This window comes from Thamnophis elegans, chromosome 10, assembly GCF_009769535.1.
Source record: "Thamnophis elegans isolate rThaEle1 chromosome 10, rThaEle1.pri, whole genome shotgun sequence".
Classification (NCBI taxonomy): domain Eukaryota; kingdom Metazoa; phylum Chordata; class Lepidosauria; order Squamata; family Colubridae; genus Thamnophis; species Thamnophis elegans.
In genome coordinates, this window is record NC_045550.1 from 28408307 (window position 1) to 28417354 (window position 9048).

A 9048-nucleotide genomic window follows, 5' to 3' on the forward strand; every position below is an offset into this window, starting at 1 on the left:
GTCCATACCCGCCCGGTCACATGATTGCCAAGCCACACCCACAAAATAGACCACTCCCACAGAATAGGTTCTAAAAAAATTTGAAACCCACCGCTGGTTTACACCATGTAAAATTAGATAAGGGTCAACAGCATTCGAGAGGGGGTTGGACTTTGTCCTTCTGTCCCATGTAGAGAGTCTAAACTGATGCCTTGCTTGATTCCTCCCCTGACTCTGCCAGTCTCTCCTACACAAATGGACCTGTAAGTAGCAAGGGAGCAAGTGTGCTACAATGGTATGACACAGACTCTATCCTTTATGTATATCCATGTGACATTGCAGCACAAGTACAAAAAGGCAGGTGGCGCTACAATGTACATTTCATCATTTTGTTGTCATAATAAAATAAGTATGGCTATCTAAACATGTACAGCGCAGCAACTTAATGACTCAGTGTAATCTTGGCCTGCAATAATTGAGCCACCAAATTTCTATATGCAGAGTTTGAGACAGACCATGCTTGCTTCCTCTAGAGTTGAAAAATAACCTTAAAGTATTTGAAAGACTGTGCTTAACTGTGCTATTATCAGGCATTAATCATTTATGTTTGTGCCTAACAAATCTCTCAGTGAAGATTGTGACCCTCATTTTTGTACAATTAATCGATGTTTTCCCCTAAACAGTAAGAGATTCCACATGAGTTGTTGAGAAGGCAGCAAATGCATTAGTACACTGATGCACGTCTATTGGTTTAGTTTTGGAGGATGAAACTCCATTTATTTTACTGCTAGCACCATGGAGACAACATAGATTATAAATAGAATGGGGCTCAGAATATACTGATGCTTAACACTTGCTGAATGAGGATATAAACTAACAAACTATCTTGGCTGTAACATCTATCTTGCATAAAAATCAGGTCTGACTCACTTAATAACAACCTTGCTTAGCAACGGAACTTCTGGTCTCAGTTGTAGTTGTAAATAGAGGGCTACTTGCATGGGAACCACCAATCAATATTCACTTCCAATGACTTAGCAACTGTAAGTTTAATATAGTAATTTCTGAGGGGCAGATAGTGTCATGGCTTTGCTGGATATGTCCTTTGATGAGGCAGAGGCGCCTAGGAAAATAGTCTTGGTGTGACTCAAAGGTGCTTTTTCAAGAGGCAACTGGACTTCCTGGTTTTTCCTTGAAGACATTTTGCTTCTCATCCAAAAAGCTTCTTCAGCTCTCTCTGAAGAAGCTTCTTGGATGAGAAGTGAAATGTCTTCAAAGAAAAAACAGAAAGTTCAGTTGCCTCTTGAAAAAGCACCTTTGGGACAACCATGACCTGGATGACTCAGAATCTTCATAGACAGTCTTGGTGTGAATTATTCAGGTAATGATGCAACCAATGACTCCATTCTGACTGAGGAAATTCCTACAAGCCCCCAACATGCCTTGCTTATCTCTATGATAGCCTCTCGAAGTGTAAAATTCAGGAACTCTATCCTAAGCAGAGGAGTGGGATAAAGATTTAATACCAGAAAGCAGAACTTAGTAGATCTGAGAAATTTGCCAAGAAGCAAGCCTACAGAAGAGCCAATGTTGAAGAATAAACTTCCCCAGTTATGTATGGGGTAGAGATACAGCAGGGGTATCAAACTCAAGGCCCGGGGGGCAGATCTGGCCTGCGGGGTACTTAGATCTGGCCCGTGTGGCCTCCCTTGAAATAACAAAGAACCTGCTTGCGATGCCTCTGCCAGAGAAAGCAGAGCTCACAAGGGCTGCATGTGGCCCTCCCGAGCTCTGTTTTTGCTGGCAGAGGGTTGCAGGAGGCAATCACAGCTGAAAATGGAACTCAGAAACCCATTTTCACTGGCAGAGCGCTCGGGCCACCACAGGTGCCCCCCAACACAAGTGTTGTCATGCTAGCGATGCCCCAGGCCACCATCACCCCCCCCGGTCCCCCTGAGGTCAAACACAACGCTGCTGCGGGTCCTCAATGAAATCAAGTTTGACACCCCTGAGATACAGCATGGCTGATTTCTTGGCCTTCCTCCCTAAGAATGTTTCAAGCCTCAGTTGTCATGTTTGTGAGTCACCCAGAGTTTGTTGGAAGGATGAGGGACGGGCTATATAAATATTTTAAATAGATAAACAGGGTTTTTTTGGTTTTTTTATTTTTGTACTAGGCATTCTACTTTGTTGACTATATTCAGAGTTACCATTTTAAAATATTGGTAAAAAGGATTATTTTCTTCTTAAAGTTCAACCAGAGTTTGCATATCACTGGATTGAGACAGGCATTCAGTTTCCCATCTTCTTGGCTGGCAGCCAGTATTTCCAGCACATAAAAGACAATGAGTAATCTAGCGTACAGTCTACAGGTAGTCCTTGACTTATGACTGATTGCTTAACCAGTCAAAGTTATGATGGACTTAAAAAGAGAGAGAGAGGGAGAGAAAGAGCTACTTTTGAACCTTTCTCAAAGTTACTATTGCCACCCTTTTGTAAATCCTTTTCAGTGTATGATCACACTACCCCAATGTCTTATTTCATATTATTTTTTTATTCACTACAATTCATTTGGTGCCCATTCATTCCCGGTCCTATCTCTTCTTGTTTTATTACATACGGTTTTTAAATCTTTACCATAAACCATACATTTAACTCCTTCTGCATCAGTTTCTCCTGATACTTCCATCAAAACCAAGTGGGAAGAAGCAAAAAGTTTATATGTAGCTGTTTTTATTTTTGACAAACATTCATTCCTTAAAACAGATCACACATTTACACTAACTCATTTGAAAATGTTTATAGCTAGTCCCCACCTCACAACAGTAAGAATCTCCCTTCAGTTATGTAGCCCTTTAGTAGACTCTGAATTAAAGTACTTAACCATGCCCTTCTCTGGTGTTCCTGTCTAACTTAGCTATTCCAAAAATCAAATAATTTTCACATGGAATTCATTTAGAATTCATGTTTCAGTAACACATACTGTCACAATGGCACAAATACTTTTAGAAATATAACACTGATGCACTCTCCAATTTCCCATTCCCTGTGAAATTTGCTGTGAGACCTGTATTTGCATACCTATTGAATATCATAGATTTTCTGAAATGGTCAAAGGCTGAGCCTTCAGGAAAATCCTTCTCAACCCCGCCCCCAAGTGATGGGTTCTGAATCCTGGTGCAACTGGTTTGGTGCAATGGAGCCAGGCACCCACCACAGGAATGTCGCAGCATGCGCACACATGTTCGCAGCGCGTGCATGCATACTTACCGCCCGCAATGCTCTGTGACACCTCTGCAATGCCTCTGCAACGCCTCCGCGATGCTCCAGCTGCTCAGCAGAGCATTGTGCATGTGCCGTGCACGGAAGCCCCGAAAACTTCAAATACCAGTAAGGAGCATAGGCAGGTGGGTGGGCCCTCCAGAGCACCATACTGGAACGGTACCTGGTGCTCCCAGCAGGCACCGGTACGCCTGTACCGGAGCATACTGGTTGTAACCCACCACTGCTGCCCCCCCCCCAGTAAAAATACATCTCCTGAAGTTTGTTCTTTGCTAGGAATATAACAAAGAAATTTGTGAGCAAACCAGCTACCTTTGGTGTAAAGCTTGATATTGAGAAAGAAGGAAAGTGGAGATCAGGGGTGGGATTCTACTGGTTTGGACCGGTTCAAGTGAACCGGTACCTCTGATGATCAGCTGGGAGTGAACCAGTTCGCCCCAACGATCAGATGGTCCCACCTGCCCACTCGCGCTAATTTCCTACCTTTAGCTTCTCAGCTGATTCGCGTGGCAGAGCAGATTGCCAAGCGAATCAGCTGTGTTACTTCTCTGAAGAAATCCAGAAGTGAAGATTGTTTTCAAACTGCGCATGCACACAGGGGCAGCAAATTGCACGATCATTGAACCGGTTGTTAAACCTGGAGGATCCCACCACTGGTGGAGATGAAGGCTGCATCTCCCCCCTCCCAAAGAGGTTGTGAAAAGTTGTCTGATTCTATTTGTTTTCTTTAATTCATTTTAAGAAGATTGCAGTTTCACTACCATCTTACTTGAACAAAAAGCCTCCCTGAATTCAAGTGGCTTCATATCTGAGTAGGTGTTCATAGGATTGCAAGGATCAATTTAGCCAAACATTTTATATAGTTTTACATTTGTTAGAAGAAGAAAAAGGAAGGAGGGGGTTGTGGCAATCTGCTGTGTTCTTTGAATAGATGTTTTCTTGTTTAAGCTTCTGCACTGTAATATAGCGTTACCTGGAATTAAGTTACATTCTGGGTTCTTCCTATTCACTAGTTCTTTAGGTAGCATAAAAGATACCAGCATTATGTACTGCCTGAAAAGGATTGATGAAGCACATCATAGTAAAACTGCTATTAATTTAAGGGGAAAGCATTATTGTAACTAGCAATGTTTGACTTAGGACTGAGTAAAGTATTTGCTGGAGATGGAAGGCAAGAAAAAAGAAGTTTCTGGGACATGTTGTGGTGATGTACAAGTCAGGAAAGGCCAGGGATCGTTAATAGGTACATAAAATGCAGGTTTTTTGACTTAGGCTCTTCCATGGACAGGCACGTGGAGCTGATGTGCATAGAAGTGGTACACCTGATTCAGTGGTCCCCAACCTTTTGAGCATCAGGAACCAGTTCCATGGAGAAAAGTTTTTCCACGGACCGGAGGGTGTGTGGTTTTGCATGCTGCCTGCATCCTGCGAAAGGGGCTTTACTCAGTTTCACAGACCAGTTGCTAGCATGTCGCGGACCGGTGCTAGTCCATGGACCGGGGTTGGGGACCCCTGACCTAATTGATATCTGTCTTATTACTAAATGTACAAATATTATTTCTTTAGGGCTTCAGGGACCAAATGTGTATCTTGGGGGAGGAAAGAGCAAAGCAAATAGTGTGTATTATGTTACCCTGGAAAGCAAAATGAAATAACCAGGAGCCTGTACCAGATTTTTAAAATGTTGGCAGGCTTGATTTATTCCTTAGTATTCTTACCAGTAAGTAGTGATAAGCCCCACCCAGATAACATTTCTAACTACTGGTACTCCTCTTGAGATTAAAAAAATATATATTTATTTATCAATTAAATATCCACAAAGATATGGGGATCACACAGGATTGTTACGTTGTATGGAAGTTAGATGTATTTGTGTTTAACTGGTGTTAATTGAGTAAAATTAAAAACAGTTAAACCCAGAAAGTTGTTTTAATAATTGGCCACCCAGAATCACACTTTTTAGATAGGCAATTATATAAACCTGATCGATCAATCAATCAATAAATGTTCTACCAAGTAGAATCCAATTCTCTCCTTTACCTTACCTTCCACTATGTATAATTCACTTGAGGCTGAATACACAGGTAGTCCTCAACTTTGAACAGTTCATTTAGTGACCATTTGAAGTTACAACAGCACTGAAAAAAGTGACTTATGACCATTTTTCACACTTGTGAGCATTGCAACATCTCCATAGTCATGTGATCAAAATTCAGATGTATTTATGACAGTTGCAGTATCCCATGGTCATGTGATCACTTTTTCAGATCCTCTGAGAAGCAAAATCAATGGGGAAGCCAGATTTACTTAACAATGGTGTGGCTAACCTATCAACTGCAGTGATTCACTTAACAACTGTGGCAAGAAAGATCATAAAATGGGGCAAAACTGACTTAACAACTGTCTAGATTAGCAATAAAAATTTAGAGTTCAATTATGGTCGTAAGTCAAAGTATACCTATACTGTACAAATCTTTGAATGTTGAGGGTGGTTGGCACTCTGAGGGCCTCCCCTCCCCACCTTTTAACATAACTATTTATTTGAAGAAATTGAAACCAATAAAGCATTTCTGACCATTCCAGAGAAATAGAAAGAGGGGGAGAGAGAGAGAGAGACTCAAAAGTTTTCATCTTTGTGTTACTAAAGGTTAAAACCAGAGGTGGATTCCTACCGGTTTGGGCGAACCAGTAATGGTATGCCGGCCTGGATCACAGAACAGGCAGTGACCCAGGCCAGCCATGCCCCCAAACCGGTTTCCAGGTCACCGCCATCTTTTGGGGGGGGAGTTATGCGCAGGCACAGAAAAAATTCCATTGAACTGTGCATGCACACCCAGCATGCATCCAGTGCCCACATGAGCGAACTGGCAGTAATGCCGGCTAGAACTCACCCCTGGTTAAAACATAATCCTGATACTTTTTGCATTCATTCTCAAGACAATCAATGTTTAGCATTGAAGGAGGGGATAAATAATCTAGACTTCTTTTATTCTGTACATTTAATATGTTATTTTAATTAAGTAATCTCTGTAGAGGACCAGGGGAATTGCTGCTACCAATGATCAGACAAGCGCAGGATGAACCCATGCCAAGAAACAAACTGCCTCCCTGATTCAATGAGGGAGGAAGAAAGTTAATTCAGATTTGCAAGATCCTGGTACAATTGCTGTTTCAATGAAAATAGTCTCTCTCTCTCTCTCTCTCTCTCTCTCTCTCTCTCTCTCTCTCTCTCTCTATATATATATATATATATATATATATATATATATATATATATATATATATATATATATATATATATATATATATATATATATATATACTTAAAGTCACAACCCCTGGTATGCCCAAGTGTGGGAGGAAGGTCACACTTCCACTCTCTGTCATTAGGCTCGTCACAAGAGTCCATCCAGACAGAAACCCAATATTTTTACTGTTGCCTTTGTTATATTTGTGTTTTTATTTGTGCTGATAAATAAATAAAGGAAGACTAGTATAGATCTATTTCAAGCTATTTAGCTCTCATCAGCTAGCCATATCCTTACTGGGATTCGAACCTGTGCTCTATTGCCTCCCAGGCAGGGAGTTAACCATTTGAGCTACAGAGAACGACTCCTTTTATCAGCCAGCCAGGGTGGGAGGTATATACTTAAAGTCACAACCCCTGGTATGCCCAAGTGTGGGAGGAAGGTCACACTTCCACTCTCTGTCATTAGGCTCGTCACAAGAGTCCATCCAGACAGAAACCCAATATTTTTACTGTTGCCTTTGTTATATTTGTGTTTTTATTTGTGCTGATAAATAAATAAAGGAAGACTAGTATAGATCTATTTCAAGCTATTTAGCTCTCATCAGCTAGCCATATCCTTACTGGGATTCGAACCTGTGCTCTATTGCCTCCCAGGCAGGGAGTTAACCATTTGAGCTACAGAGAACGACTCCTTTTATCAGCCAGCCAGGGTGGGAGGTATATACTTAAAGTCACAACCCCTGGTATGCCCAAGTGTGGGAGGAAGGTCACACTTCCACTCTCTGTCATTAGGCTCGTCACAAGAGTCCATCCAGACAGAAACCCAATATTTTTACTGTTGCCTTTGTTATATTTGTGTTTTTATTTTTATTCGAACCTGCTAAATAGCTTGAAATAGATCTATACTAGTCTTCCTTTATTTATTTATCAGCACAAATAAAAACACAAATATAACAAAGGCAACAGTAAAAATATTGGGTTTCTGTCTGGATGGACTCTTGTGACGAGCCTAATGACAGAGAGTGGAAGTGTGACCTTCCTCCCACACTTGGGCATACCAGGGGTTGTGACTTTAAGTATATACCTCCCACCCTGGCTGGCTGATAAAAGGAGTCGTTCTCTGTAGCTCAAATGGTTAACTCCCTGCCTGGGAGGCAATAGAGCACAGGTTCGAATCCCAGTAAGGATATGGCTAGCTGATGAGAGCTAAATAGCTTGAAATAGATCTATACTAGTCTTCCTTTATTTATTTATCAGCACAAATAAAAACACAAATATAACAAAGGCAACAGTAAAAATATTGGGTTTCTGTCTGGATGGACTCTTGTGACGAGCCTAATGACAGAGAGTGGAAGTGTGACCTTCCTCCCACACTTGGGCATACCAGGGGTTGTGACTTTAAGTATATACCTCCCACCCTGGCTGGCTGATAAAAGGAGTCGTTCTCTGTAGCTCAAATGGTTAACTCCCTGCCTGGGAGGCAATAGAGCACAGGTTCGAATCCCAGTAAGGATATGGCTAGCTGATGAGAGCTAAATAGCTTGAAATAGATCTATACTAGTCTTCCTTTATTTATTTATCAGCACAAATAAAAACACACACACATATATATATATATATATATATATATATATATATATATATATATATATATATATATATATAATCTATCTATCTATCTATCTATCTATCTATCTATCTATCTATCTATCTATCTATCTATCTATCTATCTATCTAATTGATTTCTTAGTCTGGTCTGCCTTAAGGACTGACAGGCACAGTATAGTCCCATTCTAGATGTACATTGAGGGCACTTGGGGGGGTGGTGTCAGCCCAATTTATGTCAGCATTTCTTTTGACTCCAGAATGGGAAGAGATATGATAAAGTATCACTGAATATGAAAGCTTTATTTGTGAAGTATTTATAAAATATGGTGACATAAACATTACATGAAATAATAAAAATCTCCTTGGTTTGTGATCAGGCAGCAAAATTAACTTTAATTTGAAGTGAGTTTGGACGTTATGGTTTATGCTAACTATGGTTTGTCATGGTATGTGTTTTGATAAATTGTGTTTAGCTCTCTGTCTCCAGAAGCAATTCCACTATATCACAAGGAGGGACCTTGTGAGTTCTGAGAGGATAAGAGGAAAATAACACTCCATATATTGCCATATATTTGCAATCTCAAACCATATTATCAATTAATTACCTATAATTAACTCAATTAGTATTTGATGCAATATTGTGGTGAGATGGATGGCAAACAAATAAATTAATAAAAAGAAAGCATTAATCATTAATGCATACTGTAAAGATATTAACTGCATCTGGAAGTAAAGGCTTTAAAATAAACAGACTTTCTAATCCTTGCGATTGGGATTTTACAATTATTGCTTCTAACCATTTTGGTGAACTAGAAAAAGACAGGGTTACCAGATATCTGAGCGGGCAAAAGAAGACACTCACAGTTAGAAAGGAAGACAAACTGAGATGGGGAAGGAAGACACATTGTTTAACTTTCTTGGCATCTGT

The 9048-nt window shown here is 40.4% G+C and overlaps 1 protein-coding gene across 2 annotated transcripts in view; it reads left to right on the forward strand.

Annotated features, from left to right (window-relative positions):
- NGEF (neuronal guanine nucleotide exchange factor) overlaps window positions 1-9048 on the forward strand; it is a 71171-nt gene that overhangs the window by 11330 nt on the left and 50793 nt on the right. The window lies entirely within an intron of this gene.